This window comes from Cardiocondyla obscurior, linkage group LG11 (genome assembly GCF_019399895.1).
Source record: "Cardiocondyla obscurior isolate alpha-2009 linkage group LG11, Cobs3.1, whole genome shotgun sequence".
Lineage (NCBI taxonomy): Eukaryota > Metazoa > Arthropoda > Insecta > Hymenoptera > Formicidae > Cardiocondyla > Cardiocondyla obscurior.
In genome coordinates, this window is record NC_091874.1 from 1,738,641 (window position 1) to 1,756,170 (window position 17,530).

General features: G+C 37.6%; 1 protein-coding gene and 1 long non-coding RNA gene across 3 annotated transcripts in view; one reads left to right on the plus strand and one right to left on the minus strand.

The window, feature by feature from the left end:
• Nucleotides 1-17,530, minus strand: part of LOC139106384 (spondin-1) — a 179,001-nt gene that overhangs the window by 16,396 nt on the left and 145,075 nt on the right. The gene's annotated exons all lie outside the window — the stretch shown is intronic.
• The window catches only part of LOC139106391 (uncharacterized), a 197,759-nt gene that overhangs the window by 423 nt on the left and 179,806 nt on the right, over nucleotides 1-17,530 (plus strand). For both annotated transcript variants that reach the window (XR_011546347.1, XR_011546346.1), the window contains exon 2: nucleotides 75-115. This is a non-coding gene — a long non-coding RNA (uncharacterized lncRNA). The remainder of the gene's footprint in view (nucleotides 1-74; nucleotides 116-17,530) is intronic.

Consider the following 17,530-nt stretch of genomic DNA (forward strand, 5'->3'; position numbering starts at 1 on the left):
TTAATTTTTTTTTCTTTTAATTGCTGTAAATTATTATCAGACATTTGTATAATTTAATTTTTTATTTGTTGCAGAGTCATCACGCATGCAGATCTCCGCTGCATCACATCGACCGGTGAGTCTTTACAGAAACAGGTTTTTTTCTTTAATTTCTATCTTGTGAGAGTTCAGGGCGGGAGAAAATAACTTGGGAGGGAAAACTTACATTGTAAACGAGGAAAAGTAAGATACAATATGTAGAGCAAAACAATTTAATAAAATAAAATAATAGAAAACGCGTGTAGGGCGGAAAATAAAATATAAAATAAAATAAAAAAAATTAAGACTTTTAAAACTAAAAAGAACTCGCCATGAAATTTGTATAAAATATATGTAACGATTAATCATTATTTTAATATCAATTTAAATTAAATGAGATGTATGTAATTTAACTTAATATTTTTACGGCTCATCACCCCGAAGATATTATCAGGGCAGAACGAGAGTTTTGCTTTGATAATTATCCGAAGGAAAAATTCACATATCGCCGCAATAAATGATTAACGAATCGCAGCTAGTTCGTCGGTCGTTCTGAGAGTTCTCTCAAAAGTAATCGCGTGAAAGATTTTATCCGAATTAAATAAAAGGAAGTGTTGCATAGTACCGGACGAAATACAGTGATCAGTATTTAGTTTTCGCTATTATAAATACCGCCAAGTACCGAGATGACTTGCGACGAAAGAAAGACGGGAGTGAGAAATTTATGACTCTACTAGGAAAGATTATCTAATCAGTTCTCGGAAATCTGTCGCTTTCGAGGGGTCCTAAATAAAATTTATGGTCTTTCGAGCTGGCCATTTAAAGTATTAACGTTCATTCGATAGTCACAACAAGCTCTAACGCCCAGTTTGGCGACGACTTCAAAGTTTTTTTTTTTTACGACTTGCTCGCGCTCGGCACGCGTCGCTTGTTTAGATTAATTCTTTTTTCGTCGAACACTCGAGATCTAGCTGTCGCACCGATAATCTTTTCCGATAATTTAGTCCACGTGGACTCGGTTTCCTGGATCATAGCGCGACGAGCAAAACCTAATCGATGATCGAGCCTATTGTTTGTCATTCTTCATTCGCGGTTCTCTCCTTTTCTCAAAGCGTTCAGTCCTCACTCTGTTAACTCGTTCCTCCACCTAATGCCCTCAAAAACTTAACGGCCACTCCAGTTTCGTTGCGGAAGCTCGAGCTTTAAGATGTGCATTTAATCGCTCCGCAATAACGCGAATATTCGTCCGCGGATAGGGAGTACCGTACACAAATAAGTAAGATAATTTTTATTTTATACGTAGAAAACGCTCGAACGTATTTCAATCTACAGACTCAGCAATTTAAACTGGACGTAATGAAAAATTAAAGACAGACCTTAAGAACTTTTAAAATTTAATAAGAGATACAACGGAAGGTATAAGAATGTACATTCTGTTTTGTTTAAGGATTAAACATTGACCGACCTTCTTTCTTTCCTTTTAAAAGTAACTGAATATTTTATCGCTTTAAACCGAAAGCCCTTTCCTTCCCTTTACGATGAATTTTAATAAATGGGGAATATAGATATTTGCAGCAGTTACTCGGAATTAGATTGAGAATCTTTTTCGACCGGCAGAAACTTCTTTATATACATAATATAGCACAGCACGTTCTTTATCAACTACGTAGGAAGAAAGATTTCTTTGCGTTTAATAAAAAAAAAAAAAATAAATAAATAAATAATAGGTTCTTCAAAACAGTCAATTAAATCCGTTTAATTAAAAAAAACCAAATATGATTATTTGATTTTTAAAATAATATTATTTAATACAATTTTCTTTTTAGTCAACATAAATAATATTTTATATACTATTATATTATTTGAATAGAATAATTAAATTTAAACAAATGGAAAAAAAAAATTTTATTCAAAGAAATCGTTCTTTCTATTATTTTTCCTTTTACGTTAAAAATTAAGTATTAGTATTATACAGTCGGTTTGTTTTTCCCGGAAAGAAATTATAACCAATTAGGGCAGAACGCATTAGGCGACACTGTGTTGACTTTCTTTCTAAAGCATTGTAGGTAGGGAATGATTGGTGGTAAGGTGCTTTCGTGTTACAGTAACGTTACGATTAATCACTCCCAGCGGCCAGCGGGGTACGACCGAATTAAAGCCAATGAGACTTTATGGTGCTTTGCCGGATAACACTCCGTCGTTTTTCTCCGTTTGCCCTTTAGTCCGATTCGTTTTTATTTTTCGCTGGATTTTTCGGAACGACGAACTTCTGCACTTACTTCGTGCACGGAAAAACGCCGAGCGGGCGAAACCGGCTATTTTGTATTTCACTGAAGTAACATAAAGCTTTCGATTAGGTTTATGCCGTTATTTAATTAAAGAGACGTTTTATCACATTGAGTAATATTTTACATAATTAAACGAAGGATTATTTTATTAAGAAAAAAAATTTCTAAGCAGCTTTTTCTTTTTATTGATTTAATTTTTTTTTTGGTTTATTTGAATAATAATATTTAATGCAACTATACGATACTTTTTTTAATTAATAAAAAAAGTTTGTTCTTTATTTTGTTGTTCAAATAGAATAATAAATCGAGACAATTTTAGAAAAAAATATTTGTAGGAATTATTTTTTCTACGCAAAAAATAAAATTTTAGTGTTTTTTTTTTATTTTCTTTTTTTTAGTGAGGAAGCAAAGTTTTTTTTTTTTAATTTATTTAAATTACGCAACAAGTGTGCGTTCTTTATATTTTCTGCGGACTATATTTCTAATATAAAGAAACCGCTGTGATAAAAGGAAGCTACGCATTTCGTTCTTAACGAGCTTTTTAAGATACTTTTATTCACGTTGCCGCTAATATCGGTCATTTATTCTTAATGAAGCTTATCGACGTGCTCGCTTCCGGGATGAATTAATGATATATCGATTTCCTTTCGGTTAGTAAAAGTTGTAAGAACCATAATTTTCAATAAAAAAACGAATACATCTTTAATTTGCTGAAATGGATATTAAAGACTTCACAATTATTACTATTATAATTAAACTCTCAGTGAATTATTGATAATTTTTGAATTATAATTGTATTTGTATACAAAACTAATTAAATTAGCTTTTTTTTTTTAATTTTTACCGACAATAGTCGTTTTGATATAATTTTCATTAAAAAAAAAGATAATTAATTAATGAATAAAATGACACTTTTCCATTGTGTTCGTTTGGCTACCAAAGTTGTGGAAGTTATTATTAAATAATATTTCAACGGTTTCATCTGCTTGTTTACGCTGCGAGGACTTTGAAATTGGAGCAAGCATTAATTATTGTCTAATTAAATGTCGCGCGTCGAGCGATAGCTTCTAATCATGTTTCGGTAATTATTTCGTAAAATCCCCACGACGGTAGCGTTGATTCTATTCGGGATGCGGATGGAGAGCTAAATCAATAAGGTAGACGCAAACTAGGTAGCATGTTACGTAAATGTTATTTCTCAACTCAGTTTGCTATGTTGTTCTGATAAAACAACAACAAATAACAGCAAGTAGCGCGAAAATATTTTTTGTAACACGGATTTTCGATTTGCACAACATTCTAATTAATTCGTTGAAAATATTAAAATCCTTGCGCGAGGAGAAAATTATTTCTGGAATATAAATACAACATGTGTGATACGCAACGATACATTTATTTCATATAAACTTAATACGAAGAAATTTAATCGTAAAATCAATTTCCATTGTTTCGTTATGTTTTCGTGCAGCGGTTTATATCCATAGTATTTAACGTAACGTTGAAATACTTTAATTTGATTTTTTAATATCTTTGTAATATTTACTGAATATTACAAATCGTACAGTATTTTTAACTAAAGTCTCTTGTCGTTTGAGTGTAATTTTGGTTCATGGTTTATGAAATAAAACATTTTTTCCAATGTTTATTAAATATAATACGAAAAGAATTAATTATGAAACTTTTATATAAATAAAGCAAAAAGAAAATTAATTGCACAAAAGATAAGTGTTATTGCAAAATAAAGAAATAGAATAAATGCAATTTTTAGCAGGATAGAGTGCGTCACTTTGATAATAAATTTTAATCGAATACTCGAACTGCTTTCGGTAACTACGATCTCACGTCCTCTCGCATCGAGAGTTCAGGAGAGAACTCGCGAGGAACATGCTGAATTAATAATAGTCCAATTAATAACCTCTCGAAACCCCTGACATGGTCTCCCAATTAATCGGCGATAACGTTCGCCCCCTTCGAGAATATCGAACGTTCAGATCGGGATCAATTATTAAATGCAAAATGCGTAACTTTATTACTCATACGTAATAGACAAAACGAAGAAAACGCGCCGTTTATCACTTCGAAATCCGTAAGAAAGTATTAATTACTTAACGCTAATCTATTTATTTCTTTAATCTACGTAATCTCTATAAAATTGATACATTATATTCTGAAATACAAGCAAGAAGAAATATTAGGACACTTAGAATCGTATTACATTTGAGGATTAATTTCGAAAAAAATGTTTTTTTATTTTCTTAAAAAAAAAAAAAAATAAAAAGTTATATGCGTAGGGTGCAATATAATTTTAATGTACATACTATACATAGTGTCCCACAGTTTTCGCTCAACCTATCGCGGGATAAATAAAAAAAAATTTATTATTAATATAAATAAATAAACGTTGACACATTTACGTTTATTAATCATTAAATGAAAACGCTGCGTATAAACTGCATGTAGCACACTACATATTATTATAAAATAAAGCCATTTCACTGCACTGGAAATCTTCTCTTTTTCACGGCGTTAAGACAAGACTAATTTTCTACGTGGTTAAGACTTGCCCATTGTAGGTTGTCATAAAGACGAAAAATATAAAAATCCGTGTCCAACAACTCACCGGGAACAAAGGGTTAATTATTTTGCGGCGTGACGTAAATTTGCATTTTTTTCCCTTTCACGTGCGAAAAGTGTCTGCGCGCTTTATGTGCGTAAAATACTTTTCAAAAAAAAAAAATTCTTTGCTTTACGAAAATGTGGAAAATGGAATTTATATCTTGCGGTCTTTTCCAACGGGTCAGCATTGTTTAGAATATATTGGGAAAATATTAGATTCGTCGTCTATCGCGTGCAGAAATTTGAAATTACGCTGAAAGTTGTGTCGATAAACTCGTAGAAATTTTTTTTTGTCTGCAAATAAAAAAAAAAAGAATAAAAAACACAGTTATTCCATTTTCTCTTCTTTTGTACACTTTCCTTTCTCCGTTGCCTTTTCGAGTATACGACCGTAACGATGTCAGCAATACAGCAATGAATGGCATCTGCGTCATGACGCGCGATGCGATCGTCGAAATGTTGATAATCCGAGGAAATCGGCGGCAGTGTAATTCGAATCAAAGGGGGATTTGCCGTCGTTTAGAGAAATAACCTGAATCCCGGTGAGCAGTGAAATGTGCGGGAATATCGTCGAAGTCGAATTAAAAAGGCAGTTTAATTCCGCGCAAATGACAAGCCCGTTTTTGTAGCGCGGTCGCATATGAAAAACCAATAATTTGTTCTTTCTCTTTTTCCTACGTAAAAAAAAAAAAAAAGAAATTTGCATTAACAGCGCGAAAATTATTCGAACAATTAACGCGATTTGATTTTTGCAATTAGCTAGAAACAGTATATTTCACGAAATAAAATTGGTCATAGCTAAGTTGAGATGCTAATGTATAAAATCCATTAAATAAAAAATGCTCCTTTATCACTTCACTGAAATCGATCTAGTTAAATTTACATGCGCAAGTACCAACACAGTCGCGTATATGTATAAAGCCTTTCCCATTTCCCAACGCATATAATACTTTTTTACCAAACTGTCGCTGCTTCATGCTCGATCCCTTTATTCTTTCGACTTATTACCCCGCTTGTTTAGGTACGGCGCGTTTTCGAAAAAAAAAAAAAAGCACCCCACGTCACTTTTTGCAAAGGGAAGAGCCGCCCAAACAAGGTCCATACGCCCGGTGGCGTGTTTTGTCTGCGTAATAACTTTTTCGTCGAGAGGTTAGCGGTTTTTTAGCGTCGAGGGGGGTTCGATCGCCGCGGATACATTTTTCACGAACGCGCGTTGTCTCGGCCGCCTTTCCGCGACCTGAAACCGAACGAGGGATGATAGCCGTGGGGACAAAAACCGCGCGATGGCCGTGCGATGCAAGTGAAAAGCCCTCGCAGAGATAGGAAAGCAAAGTGCCGCGGCGGCCGGAGGGCGATATTACCCCAGCCAAAACAAATCCACCCCCGTAGCCGTGGAAATTACCCTGGGCATACACCGCACCGCCGAGGTAATATCGAGCTCGATGTAACGGTCGCATCAAGCCACCGGTCGTTCTGCGTATTACAGTGCGTGGCTTCAAACGTGCCGGTGTCGCCTTTCCGTCTCGTTCCGATTTCTCCACGGCCCCCCTTTTTTTTTACTTTTTTATCGGAAGACGCGATATCGCGACTGGCGATTTCCCATTCCGTTCATCGCTTTTCTGTCCGGACAAGGTTTCCCGATTGCCAGGCGTTTCTTTGCCAGTTGAGTCACAAGCGCAGTTTGATAGTTACTTCCGAGTGACTCGTTGCGGGGAAGTTTGGGGAAGAAAATAGACGAACGGAACGACGAGACACGAAGATCCGTTGTATTGAAATACATCTTTTTTTCTTCTCTTTTTATTTATTTTTTTTTTCAACGATATTTTTTTATATTTTAATATATGAGTATTTATAATTAAATATATTCGCTCGCCACTCTTTAACGTGATCAGCATGAAGAGACGCGTGAAGTGTTTTTTATCGCCTTAAAACGTTTTGGAACAAAAACCTGGCGTACCGACTATGTACAAAATTATACGCGATACTGCTGTGAGGTCCTAACAAATGGTCGCTGTAACTGCAAAGAAACGTTCGCCCGCATCATGCAACGCCCGTGCCGTCGTTTCTCGCGTGCATAAATCAAATGTGCGAGATAAAGAGCTTGTACCTACCGCTACGCTTATCCATTAACTATCCGGGAGGACTATACAAAGATGCTATGCCATGCATATTTTTTTTACGCTTTATCAAATATTAAATTATGATTATTAACCTTCAAACGGCACGATATCCAGGCCCACTCTGTTCCTTGTTGCTTATGACTCGGATTCTATTCTAATTTTTTTTTTTTTTTTTCTAAAAATTCTAACGTTTAAAAATTGTCCCGGGTTGTATTTTAAAATTGAAAATACTACATAAAAAATTTTTTTTTTTCTATGACGCGTTCTCAATTTTTTATTTTAACATAAAAAAATATTCCTACGTCGCGAACTTATCCCCGAATGTAATAACAAATTTTTTACGAAATTAATACTTTTTCCTACTTTTTTGTATCTCGCGTTATAATCATGCGTTGCGTTCAAGTTTGTGAAAATCGCTTATACATATGTGTACACAACATTTGAAACGTGTCGCAATTTTGCGACGCGCAACGCGAAAATTCCGGCTTCCATTGTATTTCTAATAACGCTCGATGCGATTCGCATTACACCCGTTCCTCTCGCCCGCGGCACTCATTCCCGTTTGTATCCGTATGTAGCTTCCGTCATGGACCCGTCCGCAGTCGGCGATTCGCGGTGGTACGAAGCGTAGAATTGAAATCGTAACGACAGCCAAAGTTACATCTCTCACTCCCGTGCGATTCCCGCGAAACTCGATGTCCGTGCATTTCGAATCGCCGAGTACAGAGTGCACTCTGGGAAACTAACTTGCAGGTGATTTTGAAGCTGCGAGGAAAAAGGGGAGGGGGGGGGGTGGCAAAACGGAGGTGGAAAACCGAAAGGCGGTGGTTAAAAGAGAAAAACAAATGTGCTGACGAAGACGATGCCGCGAGAAACAAAAGTCATAGAAACTCGAAACAAAATATTGTTGCAGGATATATTGTCGAATAAATAATTATTATAAATATGCCAAATAATTATGTGCTACAAAAAAAAAAAAAAAATAAAATAAACTACTGTTAATATTTCTTGCAGCATCTAATTGTTTGAATATGTTTGGACATAATTATTTATTTGATATACATATAAACGATTTTTATTTTCAACATAAAAATCTAAGTATAGCTTTTACCAAATGCGAGCCTGCGCCGTTCTTATACATACACCGTATATGCATAAAATATTCATTACTCGCGGACGTCACGTAAAAAGGGGCCGAGGGGACAAACACAATTACGCACATAATATAATTAATAGGATTAATATACACATGCAGATATAAAGCTGCGAGAGAGCGCAGGAATGATAGGACGAGGGAAAACAAATAGAAGGAAGCGAGGAGAGATTGGACCGAGGGGGCAGTGGCCTGGGATAAATCTCGTCGCCATTTACATAGGATATATATTTGTGCCGTTCATTTGCCGCGGAGTTGCATGTCGCGGATGAGGGAGTCACGAGGTCGGGAGCAGACGACGCGAGACGAGGGTCGGTAGCCCCAGGTACCGCGGGCGTAAACACAAATTTGAAAATTTTCTCCGGGATTTCCCCTCGCGTGCAAACGACACTCGCCGTTCATTAGCGACCCATGTCGCACGAAATCTAATCTGCACCCTCGCGCACACGTGCGCGCGGGACACATTTACAGGATCGATGTATCGGGAGGGGAATGGAACCGAATACGCAGCGGCGCGTACAAAGGACGCTCGTTATTTGCTCGATAAACTCGGAACAAATCGTATAAATGCGCGCGAGTCAGTTTTTAATCCGCGACGGTCATCCCCGCTGTTATTGTCATCGATTCCTCTTTGTTTTCCTGTCTCGTCTTAATTTTTATTTCCGCGCGGAGTTTTAATTGTTTTCAGCTACTTTTACGCAGAATTATTTTACGAATGTTTGAAAGATTTTATTTATTATTAAACGTTTAATTTTAAAATATTCATTACGTCTGAAAATCGTATTAAATTTACCACAAATCCACAAATGTTTTATTTAAGAATTAAGTAACGAGGCTCTGCAGCCGGTGGCTATTTATCGTGTTTATGCACATACTTCGATGCGTTATAAATACTATCTCGAAAGCGCGTACCGATAATTTGAGCGTACGTCAAGCAACGTTTGTAGCCATAGAATAGCATTTGAGTTAGCGGCGTTATTACTTCGCAAACAGCGCTGTAACTCCCCGAGTGAGCTATGACTTCGTCTCTCCGGCTCGTCTCGTCAGGTAACTGCGCAAAGTTCCGTGCATCGTGTTTAGACATCACGTCATCGTACAGTCATACTGGGAATATGTAATTACGTTGAATTACGCGACCTGAAAATGCGGACTAACGTTAATCTCCGAAGTAATATTCATTAATTCATTTTGCAAAACGTTAAACATCTAGGAGACAGTAGACGTTCAGCACTCGCACTGGCACGCGCGCACGTGGCACTGTAATACGACTAATTATAATTTCAAAAATGTAAGTCTTTTTATAGACACATCTCTTGATGAAATATCTCTAGGTTTTTTTTTTTTTTTTTTTTTAACGAGATCTTTCAATATTTGTATTTTTATTTTTTTCTTTTGTAAGCGAGACGCTTTTTTATTACTTTTATTACGTGTATTGAATGAAGGATTCAACTTTTCCTACGCAGTAAATTTATGCGCAAATATAAATGTTCTTGAAAACTCATTTTACAGTAAGCAAATAAATTAACAGGAGAACTCGAGTTGATAAATTATAACACGTGAAATGTGTTAAACCATGAACCGTGTAATCATAATCCAAAGCTGTTTAATTCCTTGAAAATTGCCGTGATAACGATGGAATAATTCAGACAGTCATTTAAAGTGTCGTCAGATTTTTTTAGGCGGAATCTCTAGAGTAGTACAGCCTGTCGACGAGATTTCTTTATGGATTTATGTAAATCGTGAAATCTTACCAATTTTAGGGAATAAACCTTTTCGTGATATTTTCGTTTGTATTAAAACACGGAGAAGTTTCGCTCGATCGCTTATTGGAAGCACGGTTTGGTTGCACGGCTCGTCCGATTTAATTGACGCGGTGTATCGCAGCGCACGCTTGTGTTTGCGTGAAGCCAATAAAACCGGGTCGGTCGTTTGTCCGAAAAAAAAAAAAAAATCCCATTCTGATAAAGTTAACTGCAATACAGAACTCCGTTAGGCACGGTCGTTGTTCGCCGACTTTCCTGCGCAAACACACGCAACGATTTTCATTAATATGGCACGTCACGGTGTCGTAATTTAGTAGCTCGATGTCACGAGTTTTTTTTTTATATTTTTTTATTTTTTTAAACCCTTCAATGAACGCGTTAGAATTTTGAAACGTATAAAAGGCTTGCGGGCAAACAAGACGTTGTATTATATTATTTTTAATTGTTATCGCGAAAACAATTGTTCCCAAGTTTTTCTTGAAACGAAAGTACCTCGGAAAGTACTTTTTATAAATTCAAGGAATTACACCTTGATACGTCCCGCTTCCCTTTAATTCTCTAGATGTTATCTAGACGCTGTCTGGAAAATAAAGTGTAGGACCTTCTGCGTAAGTTCCTTGTTGCGCAAGCTGGTTAACGTTTGTCACGGCGGCGGTACATCGCGCGTGAAAATGCCGTGGTAGTTTCGGACGGATCTTTGTGCGAGGACAAACAAGAGCTCTCGGTCGTTTGTCGCTTCGCGTCCAATTGGCGGTCGCGCGAGGACTCGGCTTGTAAGTTTAAATTACTCGCGTGCACGTTCGTGTAACTTGCGGTAAATCGCTCGACATTTGTCGGACGATCCACTCGGTAATGCGTACTCATTAGTCCCCTCTTAGTCGCGGGATTAATTGGTCCTCTCCGATAATATCCCTGCCCCTGTCAAAGCCAATCAGGGTATTATTACTAAAAAACAGTGAATAATCATACTAGATGATTAGTTATAAGCGTGGCACCGCGAGTAAAAAAAAGAAAAAAAAAACAAAACCAGGTCATTTAAGTCACAGGCGCCATCAATGATATCTGACTGCTAGCGACAGTCGTGCACGATAAAATCAATAACATGAACTATCTAGATCACACTGGGAGAAAGAATATAGTTATTTTTAAATTCAATCATCGTTTTCACAATCGCCTTTAATTCGAGAGCTAACCATCCGTTTTGGCTGGTAATCATTTCACGTTCCCGACTATATTTACATTTTTATAAACGTAAACCCGTCGCGACTGAAATAAAAATATCCGCGAAGATACAGATACGGGTGTTGCTCTCGGTTCTTATACGCTCGATCGCGGGAGGGACGAAATGCTTGCCGGCGGAGTAATGGCGGTTGTCGGTTCGCGAAGTGCTCCTACTTACGGAACGGCATTGTAACTCTGCGGACGTAAGCGGCGGCGCGCAGATGCTCGCCCTCGTTCCGCCGCAAGTGCGTCGTGTCGAGGGATCACCTCGTCATTCATTCATAGCGAGAGAGGAACGGGACGGCCGTCGCACGGCGTACAAACGATGCGACCGACGTGGCGCGACCGAGCGCGGGGCGAAACACCCGCGGTAACCGTTGTTCGTGAGCGGCCCCGGTGTAAATTAATTCCGCAAACTTTCCGCGCCGTTGCTGCATCCCGCCATCGTCGCTCGCGAGGCGGGCCGAAGCTGCAGGGGGGAAAACGCTGTCGGACTTTCCCGGGCGCAGCGGCGCCGTAAATATGTATTATGTAAATTATTAATTACCGATGCCGGGAGAGAAACAATGTTACGCTCGCTTGTCAGTCGAGTCTTTTACACGGTCACGACTAACGAGTAGCAGTAATTGAAACGCGAGATGCCGCGCAAGACGCAAGGCGTCAACAAGTTGGCTTGTAACGTTGAACGGGCGGCGCGTCCGCTGTTGATCTTTCATTCGGTTGTTCATCGCGGTCTTACCTTTATCTAGGGAGGCATTGTAATTGGAATCCGTGAAAGGGTATTATAATACTGCGCGGTAGAGCCCCCTCCGCTGTGGAACTTGTCTCGTTTTCGACGTAGCGTCGGCATTGTAAGATAAGGACACTTTACGACTTATAATAAAATATAATAGAACAGAAACAGGCAAAAAGTCTTCACAATATCGAATTAATAATGAGTAATTCAATTTTGTTTTTTAATTTTTTTTTTTATTTTTTTTATTATTGCAATCGAATTTGTCGCGAATACCTATGTCTTATTAAATTAACAAGGCGTCAATAAAGTGTTCTTGTCAGTGATTCCCTTCCACTTTCGATTCGTCCATTGTAAATTGAGCTGATTCAGGCTGATGCTGGTTGAATCGTCGCTCTCGTTTGATGAGCAAGGATTCCTCCCGATACTCACGTTTCCCCTTTTCCTCCCGAGGTCGAACGCGTTTCCGAAAGCGCTCTAATTTTACGTTGCGGCGAGCAGCGTGACGCTCGTAAATCTGCGGTTGCTGAGGTACGCCGGTGACGCGCTGCAGCGCATTTAGTATTTCTCTTGGAATTATTCGACGCCGTCGGCCACGTCGCCAATCGTTGGTCGTACGTCGTAGTTCGCAAACGAGCGATATCCGGGTCTCGCGAGAACCCACGAGACGCGCGCACGCAAATGAAGGGCTTGAAGTACTGTACTTCGACGTCCGCATACGTCTCTAGATCATTTCCACTCAATGCATGTCAATTTTAATTTCGGCTCGACTTGCTTTTCCATCTCTTTCCAACAATAAGTTCTTACAATAAATCATAAGAATTAGTTGATCCTCGTTGATACAAATCGCCCATAGACATAGCAAAAATGAACGCTTTTCCTACTTTCCCCGCACTGAGGAAAAAGTGCGGTTACTGCTTTTATCACTCTGTTCACTAACGCAACGTTTAAAATTGAATTTGATTCATTATTGCATTAGATAAACTACCCTCTGTACCCTTTTATTAATAAAAAAATTTACATAATTAAGTATCTACAATAATAATTAACTTTTGTGTTCTCTTAGCGACTTGGAGAACCTCGGAGGGTTTAATCGCTAATGATAAGAATTGAATTAAACGCAAACACGATTATAAATTATACGTCTCCTCGTTAATTGCCAACGGAAGGCTGCTAAATTCCGCAGGAGTGCAAGTAAAAGTTGCGCGTACAAAAAAAGGGGAAAAAAAATAAAAAAAATTACGATACTTCACTTTGTAAGGTACGACGTAACGGTATTTCCACATCCACGTGCATCGCGTCTCCCTTTGTATTTTTATAATGTATTCATGAAGTGTGTTAAGGGTGTTGCCGGGCAAAGTAATACGTTAGTAAACCGAGAACGCGTTTTCACGCGTGCATGCGCCGCGCTGCGGCGAAAAGGGTCGATGGCTTTGCTTCTTAGGCTCCGATTATCGTTTGTCACAATGAATGCTAAGTTATTAACAACGCCCGGGCATATCGGCGGCACAATGGTAAATGCATAATTACGGCGGAAACGACATTACGTAAGTACAACAGCGTCCGTAATTACTGACATTCGCGAAATAATTAAACGATTAAATCGATCAGAATTATCGCAATACGTTCGTAATGCGCGATAATGATATGCATAATCATTTTACATATTCATTACGCGTATAATATTTATAATACGCGTCGATAAATTCCACGCGCGGATATTATCATTCGTAACGCGCGCCCGTTCGTTACGAGGAGCTCTCTGTCGCGCGTTGAAGAACAAACATTGATTTTTTTTTTTTTTTTTTTTTCGCTTTTAGGTGATCATTTAATTATTGTTTATAAAAACCGGGCGCTAGAAGGAATTTTTGATCGCCAAAACACTCTTTCAGGTCGAAACGAGCATTATCACCTATCATACGCGTTTTTATTAATTATTAATGGTTATTAATGAGTTTGAAATAATTAAAGCTTTTGCGAAAGCCACTCTTATAGAATTGTATAACTCGACGTGTATAAATACACGAATGATTGATTGGCAATTATTTGAATGCCGAGTCCGGTAACGCCCCGGGCTTGAGAAAAATAAGATTTTAATTCCTGCGCTGACGTAATTTTCATTCAGCATTTTATTTACAATATCACTTTGAGAATTTCTATAAAGGAACTTAGCGATTTATTTTCTTAATAAATCATCGAGTAACAAATCGACTTTTGTTTCTGATTATTGAAATATTTTCCTTATTAATGTGCGTGGCATCGGAACGCGCGTGTGGAACGTAAGTCGGGTACGTGTTCCACGTTATTCCGCAGAACAAGCGCAACGCCGCAAAGCCACCCCTATATCACATCGCGGTTTTGGTTAGAGTGCTAGAACCAGAGGTAAAGCGGGAGAGGGAAAATGTGTATCACTCGTACACTGCGGATAGTGCGGCAAAGAGAAATGGTAATAAGAGCTGAGCGCGCGGCTCTGAAGAGGCTGCGCTGACGAACTATTCTTGAAATGCATTAATAAAACGTCACGTAAAATCGTACCTATTTGCACTTTTCGTCGCAAATTACTTGGAATGTGATTTTTATTTATGACTCGCAGATTTTTTTATTTTTTATTTATTTTTTTTTTTAATATAGTACATTAAATTAATGAAGCTACGAACCAAGTCGAATTTATTAAATGCATTTTTTTAATATTCAAGTAATAATATGTATAGATAAATAATTTTTTACCTTAATTTTTTATCGAAATTGTTAAAAGATTTCAGTCGAAAATTTCAAAAATTTTAATAAACGCACTATGATTTGTAATTAAGAAAATTATACGGTACAAATATTTGATATAAAAACAAAAAAATATTGGAAAGTATGCTTTTAACTATGCGATCGACGGGATTTGCATTCTAATCAACTAGCGAACAAACTTCTTGCAGAAAAGTCAGATAAGCGTAGACTAAAGTCGTACAAACTGTTAAATTCTATAAGCAGATTTAAAAAAAAATTCACTTTAAATATAAAAGCAGTTAATTAGCACACTCGCAGCAAATATAAATGCAACTTTAGAAAGATTGCAAGGGTTTGCTTCGTTGGAAGGTATTAAGGGTCTGCTTCACTGGAAACTCACCTATACATTTTAGTTCATTTAATTTACATTATTTAAAGAACGTATAATTTTTATCGTATAATAATTAGTACGCCGAAAGAAATTTTTTTTAATCGACTATAAAATTTCTTGTTTTTAAAACTTTTGAGAGGATTTCAATTTTTTATGCCAAATAGTATTATTAGATAAAATATTAATTCCAAGAAAATTTCAAGATGAGTATAAGCACGATTCCGGAGATTGAAGGGGTGAAAGTGATGATTTGTCATAATCCATGACTTTCATCCCCTTTTATCTCTGAAACCTATGCTCATTTAAAAATTTTACTGGGGTTAATGTTTCATCTCACTGCTATTTGGCATGAAAAAATAAAGTGTGAAATTCAATGTCCAAAAAAACGATCGAAATTTGTTATCACTATATTGTTGCGTCGTTACAATATGTATTTTGAATTAGCTCGTCCTGGATGATCTCCCCTAATAATGCTATAAAAAAATTGTTGCTACACAACGCGGTCATTATTTTTGTAAATATTCATCGTTATCGCCAATTACGATTAATTGCGATCGTTAGCCGGGAAACGAGCTTCCCTGCGCTACCGGCGCATCGATTGCTCGGCAGTTCCCATTAATCGGATTTGCCCAACATAAAATCTGTTAATACCAGTGGGGGTCCGCGGTAATTAGCAGCCGGTGGCCGCCACTGTAATTTAATAATTGTCGCTAATTTTACATCGTTTACTTGCCGACGGAAAAGGGGGAAGAGGGAGAGAGAGAGAGAGCGAGAGGGAGGATGGGGAGAGGATACAGAACTACGAGAAACACGTAGTGTTCGATGTTTGCGCCGGACGGGAGGCTGCTTTTCTCGTGACCGTCGCGTTGGTTAGTACGTCGATGGCTAGGGAACCGTGACAAATTGTAACGCGGGCGGCGGCACAACCGATCGAAACACAGCCGACGGCGGAGGCGGTCGGCGAATTTCACGAAATTGGAAACTGGAAAACCGATCCGGGGGTGGAACCGGGGGTTTCTAGATTGACACGTGCGCACGCTAAAACCGCCATGTACAAATTCGCCGGGATCATAATTGAATAACGACGTTAAAATCCGTTTCGTCGACGTGTTACACGCATGCTGTGTGTAATTTTTTAGATTCGTTTTTTTTATTATTCTAATTAATTATTCCAACACTTTCTTTCCTTTTTTTTGTTGTTGTTGTTTTTTTTTTTTTTTTAAGTGCATTTGTGAATAATTTTTGGTACTGGTCTCTTCGTTTTTCTCGTCTTACAAGTTGCGGTTTAGATAAAGAAAGTAATTTTATAGTATCTATTAAGGGTCGCGTAGTTTTCGTTTTCGTTGTAACATCAGCCGTTGATACTCGCGATTTAACATAAACCTGGTCACTTTGCGTGGCTTTTGCAATTTCTTCAGAATCCAGTTTTTTTTTTTTTACACGCAACAACTGAGGAAGTGATAATTGCAGCGTTGAGGCTTTAATTGCCGTATACTTGCCCACTTTCGGCAAATCACCTCTGATAATCGTTAAATTTCCGCGCCACTCGTGTATTCGAGAATTTTGCACACGTCATTTCCCTGTTCATAATGTAACTTTCCATTACGCGCCAGCGTAATTAACGTAATTTAATAAAGTCTCGCGCCGTCGTGGAATTACTAAGGCACGAGTTTATCTGATAATCCCTGCTTTTGTTGCACGCCCAGCGGTCAAATTGCGACGATAACGAGTCTCATAGAAATTGTTTAATATTATTTTTCTAATAACGCTCGACAAAGCGTTATTTTATCACCGGCGAATTGCTCTCGTTAAACAGTTTATATCGCGTATTTCGAACGAACGCGCGCGTGACAATCTTACGAACGGCAGATGTTCCAATTTATTATGCAGCTTTTAATTATGAGTCGACAATTAATACAATTTAATAAATATGCGTTTTGCATGGCGCTCTATCTCCAAAGTTTGCACGACAAACGGTCTGATTGCCAGCACTTTTATCTCATGTTGCACAATATTAAAAAAAAAAAGTTTGTTTTTTTTTAGTATTTAAATTTTTTATTCAGTTAAAATAAATTTTTTTTATTTACAATAATATATTTCTATAGAACGTAATGCCAATTTCTATAGAACGTAGCGCCAATTAGTGACAAATATTAAAGAGATAATAAACGAGGACAGAAGAAAAATACTTTAAACTAATGTTTGATATTCAAGAATTATCTTCAGATAAAAGAAATTTTATTACATCCATGAGAATTATTTATTCGATGGATTCTAATCGCGCGCGCGAGTATTTACTTGAACTTAAGACGAGTACGTGTAAGCAGACGTTTCAAAAATTTTCGTTTATACTTGTATATTTTGTTAGAAAAATGAGAAGTTCGCCAGAGTGATATGACAATCCGGAACAGTAGGCGGTAATGGTCGAAATTATTTTTGAACGTTTGTATCTATCTGATTTTCTGATTATCGCTCGTCGAAATAGTCGTCGCGGCGGATCATCATATTT